This window comes from Solea senegalensis, linkage group LG4 (genome assembly GCF_019176455.1).
Source record: "Solea senegalensis isolate Sse05_10M linkage group LG4, IFAPA_SoseM_1, whole genome shotgun sequence".
NCBI classification, from domain to species: domain Eukaryota; kingdom Metazoa; phylum Chordata; class Actinopteri; order Pleuronectiformes; family Soleidae; genus Solea; species Solea senegalensis.
Window position 1 is genome coordinate 2,990,379 of NC_058024.1, and position 15,365 is coordinate 3,005,743.

The 15,365-nt window shown below is 43.5% G+C and overlaps 2 non-coding genes across 2 annotated transcripts; both read right to left on the reverse strand.

The window, feature by feature from the left end:
* Positions 1-1,796: 1,796 nt before the first annotated feature.
* LOC122768883 lies at positions 1,797-2,012 on the reverse strand. Its single transcript, XR_006360381.1, has one exon. It is a non-coding gene; the product is annotated as a small nucleolar RNA U3 (small nucleolar RNA).
* Positions 2,013-3,607: 1,595 nt separating this feature from the next.
* On the reverse strand, positions 3,608-3,823 carry LOC122768877. The gene has a single exon (XR_006360375.1). It is a non-coding gene; the product is annotated as a small nucleolar RNA U3 (small nucleolar RNA).
* Positions 3,824-15,365: the final 11,542 nt, after the last annotated feature.

Genomic DNA, 15,365 nt, shown 5'->3' on the forward strand with positions numbered 1-15,365 from the left:
TCCACCAATAAAGTATATGTTGGTGGAATGGTAAGTTTGAATGTGATTGTGATTATTTTCTTGATAAAAATCAGTTAACCCTGTCTAGCGTCTAAAAGAATAATCAAATATAAGGATAAACAGCTCCTCACGTTAGGGTTTCCTTCAAAGACCCATGATACCAGCTCTAGAAGTGAACGAATAATTTAAGGTAAGTGAGAATAAGTAGGATCCCTGTCATTCCTACATTTACAACACCAACATTTCGCTCCTTTAATCCTGGAACGTCTACTGGTGGCAGAGTAGTAGAGCAGTTTTTTCCCCAGCTCTTGTCTTTCCTCCTCAGCCAGAGCTAAAAGCTCTCCTTCTTGGTCTCCTCCGGTAGCTCTTTTGTGGCCTTCTTCAGGTTCCCTCCGGTCACTCCTGTGTCCCTCAGAAGGTGTATGGTTGACAGCCCCATGTAGCCTTGGCATCCGACCTCCACTGGGTAGATGGTGGTCCTCCAGCCAGCCTCCTGACACTCATCAGCCAGCTCTGAGTATGTCGCCTTCTTGCGTTCATAGGCAGCTTCCATCCCCCCCTCAGCTGGTATTGTGAGCTTAATGAGGAACATAGATTTTGCCTTGGTGGACCACACCACTATGTCGGGGCGGAGAGATGATGCAGCGATCTCCAGCGGGAACAGGAGCTGCCTGTCAAGGCCGACTCTCATGTTCCACTCCTGGTAAGGGGAAAATGGCCTAGGTGTTTCTCTTGGCCTGATTCTCCTTCCCCCACCTTCTGTGACGAAGCTGGTGTGGTTGTGGTTCTCTGCTGATGGTGCCCTTTTAATGCTCTGTCGTGGTTCCTCTTGCACCTCGGCCAGTTTTCTCAGGACTTGGTCGTGCCGCCATCTGTAGCGTCTCTGGGACAGCGCGATCTTACAGCTTAAGATGTGCTGGAGGCTTGCACTAGGGGTATTGCAGAGAGTGCAGCACTCCTCACTCCCAAACCACTGGTGAAGGTTCCGAGGGCAGGGAAGTGTGTCGTAGGTTGAGTGGATGAGGAAGCTGAGCCTTGCCTGTGGAATCTTCCACAGGTCTGACCAGGTGATGTTTCGGTTGACAACTCCCTCACAGGTTGTCCAGCTTCCCTGTCGGCCCTGCGACACGTCCTCGATCTTGTAACACTCTTCCTCTATTCCTGTCACTTCCGCCATCATCATCTCCTTCCTCTCTTTGCGGTTAGCCTTGGACCAGAACTGTGGCGCTTCTCCCCATCCTAGTCCTGCTCTTCCTGCCTGGACTCTACCGACAATCTCTTAGTGTTGCAGACGACTGATGGCTTGGTCGACCTCAGTTTGGGCGTTCCACTTCCAGCCTGTCCGAACCTTGGGGTTTGCATTCCTTACAGCCTGGTCAGCGGACTCTCTCAACTGGTTTCATTTTCATTTGTGCCCACGACATCAACTCGTCCATCCTATTCAGCAGTCTTGATGTGCATGCTGCTGTCTGAAGGAGGCTGGTGACATCATCCATGTGCGTCCTCAGTGGGGGTAGTCTCTGCCCTTATGGTAGCTTGGTCCCTCCAACCATCTGTCTTGCTCCAACGAGGATTACCTCAAAAGGCTGCCACAAACAGGAAGGGAGAGATGCAACAACTCATGGCAATTCCTATTTCAAACTGTTGCCACCCAGTGGTGAAATCTTGGAGGGCAAAGCACATATGCAGGTCGTTGAAATAGGATGCCATCATGTTCTTTATGCAGGAAGGCATAGGGAAGAACTCCATGGTATAGTTTATTACTTAATGTACAACTGTTTTTACATTAAAGAACAACCACTCTGATCATATTCTCTTCCTCTGAGCTTCATGAAGAAGCAAAGAAAAGTCATCAATGACAATGAGCATATGAAGTAAATCATTACTCAATGCCAACTTCATGCTCAGAAGAGAACATCACAACTCATCATCGTGGTAAGCGAGACCAAACTCTTTAGAAACACATTCCTCAAGTAAGAACCTATAGAAATGATCCCTGAAAGTATAGTCTTAGCTTAGGAGAAGATGAAGACAGGAACCAATTCTTCTAACTATCCTGGTCACTCATGGTTTTCTCCAACTGTCTCACATAAACGTCACAACACACATCAAGTAAATACAGCATGTGTTGTCTTGCTATAATGGCTACAACTGCAACACTGTTTTTTCCCCACTGCCTCACCTGCAGTAAATCCCCCTGAAGCCGTTGGCACATATGTCACAAATACTAAAAATCTGACATCATAACCTTTAAAACCAAGAAATCAAACATTTTAATCACACCATTAGGCTTGCACGATTCGGGGAAACATATGAATCACGATTTTTTAGCTTAGAATTGATCTGAGGATTCTCTGGCATGATTTTTTTTCCCTCACGAAGTGTAAAGTTTATTGCACACATGAACCATGACAACACAAAACAAATTGACAGTACCACTTTCGGATCTCTTGCCTTGTACGGCTTCATCATATTGCATTTTGTGGTGACGTTTGAGGTGCTGGTAAAGATTTGTGGTATTACCTTGCGGTGCTGCAACGACGGCAAAGCATGCCTTGCAAATCACATTAGACTGACCCTCGTCGTCTTGCTTGAACCGGAAATACTTCCACACCACCGAATGCGAGCCTTTTTTCGGAACGAGATCGGTTTGAGACGTGGTTGGTTGATTCTCATCACTGGTAACTGGGTTTTCATCATCCATTTTTAGTCCTGTCGCACTAGTCTAGTTCAACGATGCTGCAGACTTTCTGAACTATCTGGAGAAATACAACTCACAAGTTAAGGCCCTGTTCACAAGAGGACGCTTGCGGGTGAAAACGACAAAATATTTTATCGGAAGTGCCTTTCGTTTGGACAGTGGCGGCGTTTTTGGGGCTCTGCTCAGATCTGCTCACGTTGCGTACGCGTTTACATGCGCCAGTACAGGGAAATAAACAAAAAAGTCAGATTATTTCCATGTGACAGACCTTCAAGCTGCTCTGACAGCTCTAATAAATGTACAGGAGTCTTTCCACGAAATGTACAGGATATATACAGATAATATTTCTGAACAGAGAAGGAGGAAGGAAGATTCTGCGCATGCGCTCATACATGGCGGTGTTGTGTGATAGTGTATCACAGCGCCACCTAGCCGCCTGGCATGCATACCCAATTGAATTCCACACACTTTTGCATCACCATATGCACGCAGATTTCCTCCCAAAAACGCTTGTCTAAAAGTGGAACAAAACGTGAAGACGTGACGCCACTTTTGCGTCTTCTGTTCAGACCGCCATCATGTAAACGTAGCCTAAGACTTCAATAAAACAATTATTTCTACAATCTCAACTACATTTAGGTGTGAAAATGACCTTAGTCCACCGCTGCGAGTTTGTGACTCAACACAGCAAAGCACAACATATAAATATGCATATCATAAATAAAGTTCATACATTGGATACACAAATCATGCACTTAATGTGAAAATGCCAACACTAAACATGGATAATATCAACCAAACATTTTCTCCTGCAAAAAGTCCAAAACAGAACTAAGACTTTGTAGCTATTGACACTAGTAATAACACAGTTTACCATAGGATACTTTATATTCACACTGAAGAACAACCACTCTGATCATATTCTCTTCCTCTAAGCTTCATGAAGAAGCAAAGAACAGTCATCAATGACAGTGAGCATATGAAGTAAATCATTAATCAATGCCAACTTCATGCTCAGAAGAGAACATCACAACTCATCATCGTGGTAAGCGAGACTAAACACTTTAGAAACACATTTCTCAAGACAGAAACTATAGAAATGATCCCTGAAAGAATAGTCTTAGTTCAGGAGAAGGTGAAGACAGGATCCAATTCTTCTAACTATCCTGGTCACTCATGGTTTTCTCCAACTGTCTCACATAAACGTCACGACACACACCATGTGAAAATAAAGCACCATCTCGACAGAGCCGCACAAACCAGTTTAAGATAAAAATACAGGAATACAGAAAAAAAACAATCTCACCAATATCACGGACAATTTGCATATAAAAGGAACGCCTTGCAAACTAACGGTTCGCAACTGCGACTCGGTTCTCATTGTTCATTTAAAAGAGCCGTTCAAATGATCTGACTCGTTTGTAAATGTCACAGCTATCGTTTAGTTCTTTTCCACATGAGCAGAGCGCAGACTCCGTCTGACTCAGTCACTGAACTGCTTGTTGTGATTCAGTTCAGTGCTTCTGGTTCTCGTCAGTGCTGTCGCTAAATACACCAAACCCTGCACAGCGACAGGTGATGCAAGCCAGTTACCCCTGGTCCCCTAAAAATGTCAGCTCACGTTAAAAAAAGAAACGTTAATTCTGGCGCATTTTCAACAAGACATGAACTGTTACATGTTTCTTTACAGGGGTCAAAGGTAAAGCCTAAAGGCCGATGATTGGTCAGAAAAAGGCTGACCAATCATTAGCTGCATAGTTACCTACTCAGCACGTTTTTGGAACCTCACCGGAGCAGATACTAAAGACAGTACCTGGTACCAGGGACTATGATAGTGGAAACGCTACTTAAACCGCGCCGTGGCGTTGTGAGGCGAGGCGAGTAGAGCCGGTGAAAATGCGCCATTAGAGACCTCTATTGATCAGGATCAAGTGGAGAATTAAATCATCATCCTCAATCAGACACATGTTAACTTTCAATTGTTGCCTGTTGCTGACATGCCTAAAAATAATCAAAGAGTACAAATTCAGTGAGACAGTTATGTACAGTAGGTGTACACTGGGTATATGTGGAGTGTTCTATTTCAATATTTTTGGTAAATCTGGCAACCATGGCCAAGTGTTTAGGTGACCAAGTGGAAAGGGAACTGGGCTTGTAACCAGAGGGTTGCCGGTTCAAGTCCCCACCAGGTCAAAAGGGCTGGGGTACCCCTGAGCAAGGTACCCAACCCCCATTGCTCCCCGGGCACAACTCAGTGTGGCTGCCCACGGCTCCTAATTCTAGGATGGGTTAAATGCAGAGAAATAATAATTTCCTTTTCTAGATTTAGATGCCCTTGCAATTTTTTCCATTGGGACTGCTGTCCACATTGTTTTACAAAGTTAACATATTTAAGCCTCTAATAAACAATGTTCTGCTCTGATTTCACTGTCGTGTTTGATATTGCTCACTTATTTTAGCACTTGTGAAAAAAAATGAAAAAAAGTCAAATGGATTTACTTGGTACCTCAGGAGAATAGAGCTCCAGGCCAGGGCAAGGCCTTCCCGCAGCGTCGCAGCCTCCTAGCATGTACATCTGCCCCCCCACCTCCACCAGAGTGTGGTAGACGCGGCCGCTGGGCAGTCGTGCCAGATTCTGCCAGTAAAACTCATGGGCTGAGGGCACTGCCATCACCTCAGCACCTCGAGAGAGACTCGCAGGAGAGTGGAGGGACCAGAGGATGTTTTGGAAGGGGACTGATCAGGGAATCTGGAAGACTGTGGAGTCAGGACCCCAGGAGGAGCATGATGAGCAGTCAGGATCCAAATCAGTTAAAGACCAAGCTGAACTTTCCTTCCCTGGGGATTGTTCACTGCCTCAAGCTGAGTCCTGGAGAAGACAGAGGGTCAAAGTTAATTTTGCAGAGTTTCAGTCAAGAGCTGTGTGTACATTTTCTCCAGAGGCACAAGAGTGGACATTTGTAGTAGCACAGAAAAACAATAACCTGAACACTGCTGAGCCTGCCTCTTGCCATGAAAGCAACTTTATGGGGGTAACTTTGTAATATCTGTAGGTGAGTGTTTGGATCAGCACAAAGTTCACTTTCTGTCTCTCTCATACAGCCTGGGACCAAGAACTTTACATCAGGACCAACAAATGGACTATTATTGTGAACATAGTCTAGTTGAACTAAACTAAAGCAGCATCTCATGCTAATGTTTCCTATCGTAGCTGTTGTGACGTGAGGTGCTGCTGCTGTTTGTTTGGATTGGTTTCTCCCTGGTTCTCGTAACCCACTTCTCCTGCCTACATCATCCTTCAGTGTCACACAGGGACGAACAACGCTCACTGTGTCGATTTAAGTGAGAGCGCGACTGTTGTGAAATGACCCAGCTGTGATTCCTCTCTGCAGTTTCTCTTTTTAACAAGCCCCCGCCCTCTCCCCGCTTTATCTACCTACCAATTCACAGATGGAGGAGGGTGAAGATCATCAGTAGAGTGTCCTTCAAAAAATCAGACCTCACCTCATTTTCATGCGCGTTGCCAAGCAACAGTTAAGCTTCTCCCATGAGCCCAAGCTTTTGGTTTTTCTAATCTCTTTTGCACAATTGCACATTGCTTGGTTTGCTGTTGATAACGGTTTATGATAAAGGACGAAAAACAAACACAAGTGGTAGCTTGCTGCTCGGCTGACCCTGGCGGGCATGCAGTTGCTAACAAGGTGGGATAGTTCTCTCCCCGCTTGACTCACATGTGGCATTAATTGCAATCTGTAACCGATTTGGTTCACCACATTGTTTTGTTTTTTTTAATTAACTGCATGAACAGCTTGAGATCAACACACAGCCCACTAGCAAGTCATTTACAATCAGCATGCCTCCAACCTGAAACTTTTAATTAGGTTGCATAGTTACTCCACACTGGGTCCTTTTTTTTTTAGATGTACAGCCACAGAGAGCTTCATTCATTAAGTGAAGCATAATGAAATACATGCTAATATCATGTCATGTTATATAACTGATCAGTGTTCTCAACCTTCCATCCAAATCTGTGACTTACGATGAACAGATTGTGGAAGAGGAGCAACAGCGTCTTCCGCTCACACTGATAAAAATACTGAACCCTCTTTAGTAAAAAAAATAAAGGCAACTTTTTGCCGAGGATAATTGTGTAGATGTAATAAGAGTAGTCATTGTAGAAAGCACTTGATGTCTTTGCTAGCAGAATAAAGAATTCCATGTAAACCTGAAACAACAAATTTCAAATAAAGTTTGTTTGGAAGTCCTTCATTGGCAAAAACAAGAAAGTCCAAACTTTACTAAGAAAACCTGATCCTGACAACGAGGGATGTCAGATAATAACTGATCCGTTTTCTCTGCCAATAAGAATAGTCTAGAATTGACTAGAATTGAATTGATTCGAATTGAATGTATGTGCAGATTTTCAAAAGCTAACCTGAAGTTTGAGATGACTAATCTGAAACTGAATTAATATCAGAACCTAATACAACCACACCTATAAATAACCTGAAGTATCCCTTTAAGAATGTATTCATGTCATAGTCATGATTGCGTAGCTTTATCAGCAGAAGGGCTGCACTTTAATGGCAGCACAGTCCACCTGTGTAAATATGATCGTGTGTTACTACGTCAGGTGACAGTCTGATGAGGGAGCAATGCAAACACAACCCGAGTGCTCGGTCTGAACAAACACAAAGCTCCTTCACACTCCATAACTGTGGCTGATCACAGATGGAGGCTCTGCTGTCAACTTCACTTCCACAAATCTTGTAAAAAAAAGTGGACTTTTTGCATAATCAACGTCTGTCACAGCACAGCCGTTGGCACATTTGTTTACAATGAGGTGGACACCAGTGGCAAAACTGCAGCACTGCTGAGCTGCTGCAGGATTATCTGCAAGAGAACATTGGGAAATACACAACATAGCCAGTAACAGCATTTAGGGACATCCTGGGTCCATATTTTACACCAGGCACAAAGTGGCTCTGCTATTTTCTGACAAACATGGTCTTTTCAGTCTAGTGCCCACTGGATTTTAACAGGAAATAGTCTGAAAATGAGGTGTGGACAGGAGTAGTGTTATTTTGAAGCAGTGGAAAATGTTTTTAACCAAACCTGTGCTGAAATATGTCACTCTTAATGTATAGTTGCATTATCAAGATAGTAATACACACAATTTACACATTATGTTCTGCTTGTGTGTGAAGGGAAACAGTATCCTCTGCAGAGAAGTGTTTTGTCCATCATATATATATGTATATATATATATATATATATATATATATATATATATATATATATATATATATATATATATATATATATGTGTGTATATATATACATATATATATATATATATATATACATATACATATATACCTCTTTGGAATTACTTTAGTCTCAAAATGTGCACACTTCAAAACAACCCACATTTTTAATGAACCACCAAGAACTTAATGATTAAAGCAATATAAATATACAGAAATAAAGATAAAATATAATACTGTTGGATAATACGTTACAATGTCAGAGTGTTTGGGAATAACGGGATTGTTTGGGGTTAACAATCCCAAAATGTGTTTGGTTTGTAACTTACTGTCGCTAAATGACCCATTTGTCTTTTGCATTCTTTGATTCCAGCAACCAAAAAAAATACAGTGGTCCTAAGTTTTGTCTATGGAGTGGGAAATATTATGTAATGTTCCAAAAGTCTCAAACTTGTATTTGCCTGTGGAGCAGTCAGGAGGATGTAGGGAGGTCGTTGGTAACAGAACCACAGACATGCTCATGTGAAAGTGAGCCAACACTGAAGTTGCAGCACTGAAGCAACTTCAGTCATCTCCCCAATCCCGTGTGGTTTTTTGCGTGCACGCATTTTGAGAGTAAGTAAATGGCGTGCACGTCCTTGTGTGCCGAAATGAGGCATGAGGCCGCACTCGTCCTCTCTGCTCCGCGGGTGCAGGACGTTCACCGCGGCATCATTTACTGACTTGTATTTAATCCCTCTGCAGTTTTCAAATGGTGCATCTGTGCCGCAGTCTGTAGCTGACGTCTGTGAGTGTGTGTGTGTGTGTGTATAAAAACGCAGAAGAACAAGCCTGAGCTGTTTCATATTAACAGTGTTTCACACTACCTGGTTTTAACAATGCTGAATGCATCCCCCCTGAGCTTCTACAGCAGTTCCACCTCCCTGAGTCTGAGATACAATCACTGCTGTTTTGGGCTCAAACAATCCTTTATCTGCACAAGTTCAACGTGGAGCAGCTTTGTCATGGCAGCACCAGCTATTGATACAGATTCTGCAGGCTCATCAATGAAGAATATGGCCCATTCACATACTCATTACTCTTCTGCACAGTAAAATAAAACTGACGACATTGTTCACCTGTCGTCAGCTAAAATGATATTACACTGTGCTTATTCAAATGTGGCCGTGCAGAAGAGCTGTCGCCTGCTGTCACTGTGAGCAGACAGGAGCAGGCACTGAGTCACTTTGTGAAATGGTGAAACACAAACTGAGAGCATGTTCAACCAGAGCAACAAACCTCATCCGACTCTTCATGAGCTAACGTGGCTAATAGGTGGTGTAAATGTGTAAAGAGAAGCTTTAAGTGTCTTCTCTGCGTCCAGTTCCCCCCAAAAACTGACAAAACTAAACTCAAGAGTCAATGATCTTCAACCTATCACCATCTCCAGTTTGAAACTGTACCTTTTATTATTATTATTATTATTATAATAATAAAATTATACTTGATTCAGTGAAAAAACTGATGCCGACATTGTTAGTGTTGACTTATCATAAGTTAATGATGTAAAGTAATACGTTATGGGACAGCTGTGTTAAAATGTATTAAGAAGAAGAAGAAGTTGTTTAAAATGACGTCATTGCCCATCATGGAAGTAGGAGGCGCTAATGTTTTATAAATAATTCACTAAAGAGATTTCAGTCCTGTCTCGTCTTTGACAAAAGGTCGGGGAAGCTTTCATATTTGTGCCAGATGATGGTGATGTTACAAAACATGAACATGAATCATCCCAATGTTTACGCCTGCTGGACAATTTACCATGTCACAAATCTCACAGCCTTAACACATCACTGCCTTTTGTGTGTTAATGTGCCATCCATTATTAACACGGCAATTTAAGGTCAAGCCTGTGACCTTCTGGGAGGTGATGATGAAAAACGGCCATAATCAGAAAATTAAAGCAACACATTAACAAACAAATGATCAGCTGAATTTTGAAAGAACAGGTGCTCAACGTATGCGTCCAGTGTAAATGCTGCTGCTGTTACTGCTTCTGCCGTAACTGCTGCTGACATAACTGCTGCTGCTGCTGCTGCTGCTGCGTAACTGCTGCTGCTGCGCTGCCGTATGTAACTGCTGCTGACGTAACTGCTGCTGCTGCTGGCTGCTGCTGACATAACTGCTGCTGCCGTAACTGCTGCTGCTGATGTCACTGCTGCTGCTGCTGTTACTGCTGCTGCTGCTGCCGTGAACTGCTGCTGACATAACTGCTGCTGCTACTGCTGCTGCTGTTACTGTTGCTGCCGTGCAACTGCTGCTGCGCTGTAACCTACTGCTGCTGTAACTGCTGCTGCCGTGGCTGCTGCTGCTGCTGTAACTGCTGCTGCCGCAACTGCTGCTGCTGCTGTAACTGCTGCTGCGGTTACTGTTGCTGTCACTGCTGCTGCTGTAACCTGCTGCTGCTGTCACTGCTGCTGCCGTACTGCTGCTGCCTGTACTGCTGCTGCTGCTGCTGCTGTAACTGCTACTGCTGCTGCTGCTGTTACTGCTGCTGCGTGCTGCTGCTGTGCTACTGCTGCTGCTGCTGTAACTGCTGCTGCTGCTGCTGCTGCTGTTACTGCTGCTGTTACTGTTGCTGCCGTGAACTGCTGCTGCTGTAACTACTGCTGCTGCTGTCACTGCTGCTGTAACTGCTGCTGCTGTCACTGCTGCTGTAACTGCTGCTGCTGCTTTAACTGCTGCTGCAACTGCTGCTGCTATTACTGCTGCTGCCGCTGTAACTGCTGTTACTGCTGCTGCTATGCTGCTTTAACTGCTGTAACTGCTGTTGTTACTGTTTACTGCTGTAACTGCTGCTGCTGCTGCTGCTGCTGCCACTGCTGCTGCTGCTGCTGCTGCTGCTGCTGTGCTGCTGCTGCTGCTGCTAACTGCTGCTGTGCTGCTGCTGTACTGCTGCTGCTGCTGTGCTGCTGCTGCTGCTGCTGTTACTGCTGCTGGCTGCTGCTGTAACTACTGCTGCTGCTGTCACTGCTGCTGTACTGCTGCTGTCACTGCTGCTGTAACTGCTGCTGCTGCTTTAACTGCTGCTGTAACTGCTGCTGCTTTAACGCCGCTGAAACTGCTGCTGATGTCACTGCTGTTGCTGCTGCTGCTGTAACTGCTGCTGCTGCTTTGCTGCTGCTGCCAGCGGCTGTTGTTGCGCAATCACTGCTGCTTAACCGGCACCAGCACCGCCGCTGCTGCTGCTGCTGTTGCTGTCACTGCTGCGCTGCTGTGCTGTAACTGCTGCTGCTGCTTTAACTGCTGATGTAACTGTTGCTGCTATTACTGCTGCTGCTGTTACTGTTGCTGTAACTGCTGCTGATGATGTCACTGCTGCTCACCTCACTGTGAATGTTGTCATTTACATATTTTCCACAAGATGGAAATGGCAAAGTGCTGCAGCCCAGCTGTTGGTGTGCCTGTGTTGATACTGATGGGGTAAATTATGAGGCTAAATCTGGCAGCACAGGGTCCAGGTCCTGTAATGACTGAGCTGAGACTGAATCAGTCGCGGCTGATTGTTGGCTCTTGTCGAGCAGTTGGCGCTTTTGTCTCGTCTACCTTTAAAAAAGGCAAACCGCTCGTTCTGTTTTCCCTCCTCTTTGGCTTCTTGACATAACTGTCCTTGTGTGTCTATTATTTGACACGTGTGTGCTGTAAAAATGAGGACACTGTCACCGTAGCAACTCAAATGTGCCATTATGTCAACAAGGAGAAATGTAACAAACCCTTTGTTTTCTTTACAGAATGTTACAGAACACTCTGAGATTACCTGTCACTGAGGTAAATGTGAAACTGCCATGATATTCATTTTGAGATGTTCTCGATTTCATGGCTTTGATAGAATATATATATTCTATCAAATATTCTATCATGTATATATATATATATATGTATATATATATATACATATATATATATATATATATATACATATATACAGTATATACATATATATGAGGTAGTAAGTAAAAGAAAAAAAGAACGTCTCATGGTAAAGAGCCGTTCATTAGATTTGGTTCGTTCGTCACAACTCAAGCTGATAGGGTGAAAAATATCACTTCCTCATAAAAAGACAAACTTTGACAGAAACTATGCAGAAAAAACACCCCGGCTACCACGTAAAGGCACTGTTCACTCAAAACACAAGCCTGACCCAGGGCTGCACTGTTCCCAGCTGTGATGGAAACACAGTATTTGTAACCACATTTTGGAAAACCCAAACAATCCCTGTAAGGCAGTGGTCCCAAAGTTCTTTATTATTAAATGAATAGACTATTTTTGCATCATAAATATGTTTTTTTTGATTGTTCCATATTAAAACAAGCACTTATATTTTGAAATGATCCAATCCAATCCAACTTTATTTGTAAAGCACTTTAAAACAAACACAGTGGACCAAAGTGCTGTACAGAATAATGGATAAAAAACAAAAGTAGTAAAAGACGGAAAAGCTCACACGAGGCAATAGAGTACATATTAAAAAAAGGAATTAATACGGCATATGTCATTTTGAGCTCATAACGTCCACCGCATCTGTTGCTTTTCCCAAAAAAGTTGTGCTTTTTTTTTTTACTTGACTGGCCCACGACTGACCAGACGAGAGGTCATTTGAGTTAATGTACACACACATATTTATACTAACACACAAGCCACCATCTTCTCTGCACAGGAGCCCGGTGACAGCTGAAGCAGCAGAAGCAGCAGCTGAAGACAGAAGAGCTCATCAGACTCTGTGGTTACATTTTGCATGTTGCTACGCCAGGAGCCATGGAGATGAGACGGAAATAGATCCTGGCACACGGGCGGGAAAATGCAAACATTAACAGAGCTGAGAAAACCAAGCGCAGACATGACGTGCCTGCACCGTGGAACATGCCTGCTTGCATATGAGAACAATGTATATTCAATTCCCAGTAGTGTGCCCCTGAAGCGCACGCACACACACACACACACACACACGCCTCCACCACCAACCCCCTGCTCAAACACTCTTATATACACAGCACCGTGGTTCTGCTTCCTTTCACTGCCTGCTGTGAAAGAGTCAAATCAGAGTGAGCTGATCCAGTGTAGCAGTGCTGTGAGAGCTTGAGTGGAGAATAGAGCAGAGGAGGAGAGGAAGTAAAGGAAGATGGAGGACAGGGAGGGGTGTGTGAGGAGTGGGAGAAGTGGGCTAAAGTTAATGGATGGAGGATATTACATGGAGGGGATAATGAGAGGGGGGACAGCGTAATGGGGGGATAGAGACTATGTCGCAAAGCTAAAGGGTTATATGGAGCACAGGCTCTATGACAGAGGGGAGTTGGGGACATCATAATCCCTGTGGCCTTATAAGTAATTACTATGTGATAGAGAGAGAGAATGGTTAGACCTATCTACTGTCAGCACAATTGGAATTGACTCCCTAACGGTTTCGCTTGCTGCACCTGCTTGTGTGTGTGTGTGTGTGTGTGTGTGTGTCCGTCCATGCGCTGCCTGATCTCCGAACCTTTTAACATTTGAGTGGCTGACTTTCAGAGTAAGAGCGTCTCTGCACCGCGAGGCCATTTTCCGCCGGCGCTGTGTGTCTGTAGGTGAGTTTAACGTCAGGAGGATGCATCAGTGTAAACATGGGAAACGTCATCATTGCACTTGCTGTAAAATAAATAACTAAAATGAAGCTTTTAGATGAAAAAATGGAAATGGATGGAGCCTTCTGTCTGTACTCTACCATCACTTGTCGCATTACTATATATATATATATATATATATATATATATATATATATATATACATAATGGGTTAAAGAATTTAGAGTTGAAAACCACGTACAATCACCTATCACATTATGAAGCAGACGTCAGGAGCTGGTTGCAATGAAACAGTTTGTTTTTCTTTTCATTCTATGTTCACTCGAGAACGAAATGAAAGTAAAGTAATATCCTGTATCATTTGTGTTGTATAAACATGATTTAATAATGAACAATAACAATAACCTCGTTAGATTAACATCCGAAAGCACTAGCGTTGTTTTCGTTGCAGACAATTTCTGTTGTTTGTGTTTTGTAAGACACGCCATGATTATGGGGGAATCAGGCCGAGGCAATGGAGATGAAAATGTGCTCCGATTTCACTTCCTCTCTGGTATATTGCAGATGCAATGCAGCAATGCAGAGCCGCAAGACGTCATTTTCCTAAAATCAAATACTGAGCCACTGTTTCACAGACGAAAGCTTCTGCCACCGGTCATTAATGCAAGTTTTACTTTGGAGAGCTGCTGTCATTTTGAAACCTTCACATGTCACTCACCTTGTCAGAGAGAGAGAGACAGGCCATCACCACAGCAGCACAGACAGACTGACAGACAGACAGACACACGCTCCGTCACTTTCAAACCCCCTCCCCTCACTTTGACAGGAAGGAGATCCGTCCTCTGCTCGTGTTTCGTGCAAACGAGAGGGAGGATTTTTACGCTCATGCTCGATTTAACTAAACCACTGCACCACCATGATTAGCCTTTGACTTGAACGGTATCTACAAGTGGAAGGAAATAATCAATGCTTTGCTGAAACAAGCAGGAAGTAAAGATGAGAAAGGGCGAGTAGAAAAGCTTGTGTGTGGGAGAAAAAGTGCGGAGAATCTGGAAGAAAATGACACCACTGTACCTTTAATATGCCGGAAACGCCGCGTTGTTCATCCGTGCTGTGAGAGTTACCTGGGAAGTCAAACAGAAAGCATTATCAACAAACTCCGTGGCTGTATTACAGTTCTTTTTTGTGCATTAATATCGTAACAAGATATTGTCTCAGACATCTGTGAACCTGTCTTCTCCTGGTTTTAAAGGTTGTTGCAGTGCTAATATTAAAGCATATAATCAAATATTATGATATGTCCAATATTGACTTTGAATATGAATTTAAAAATACAGGGAATCGACATAAAACCACATTAGAAGACTTAGCTAAACTTGACATTTTCTTTTCTTTTAGTTAGACTGTGTGACAAATATTCTTCTACCATAAAGAAGACTCGGCTAAAATGCTGTTACTATGGATATTATTGGATTGTATTGTCAATTTTCTCTTACTTCTCTCAACTTATGCTGCGATGCTAATTTGTTCCCCGATGAGTTTACAGTGTCAATGCACAGACACGACTGAATGCGATTTCCAAGTCAGCCAGGTTGTCAAGTTTGTCAAACAAGAATTGTGCCCATTACTCCAGTCTATAGGCCAAAATATGCCGACTTGTGGAATTGGCATCATTGGTGACACGGTGCACAAAAACCGACTAAATGAACCGCATTGTGCATTAGATGCAGCACGGGATAGACACTTGGCGTCCTGTTTGAACTGGTCTTAAGACTGAGTACACGTCTTATTTTACAGTACAAG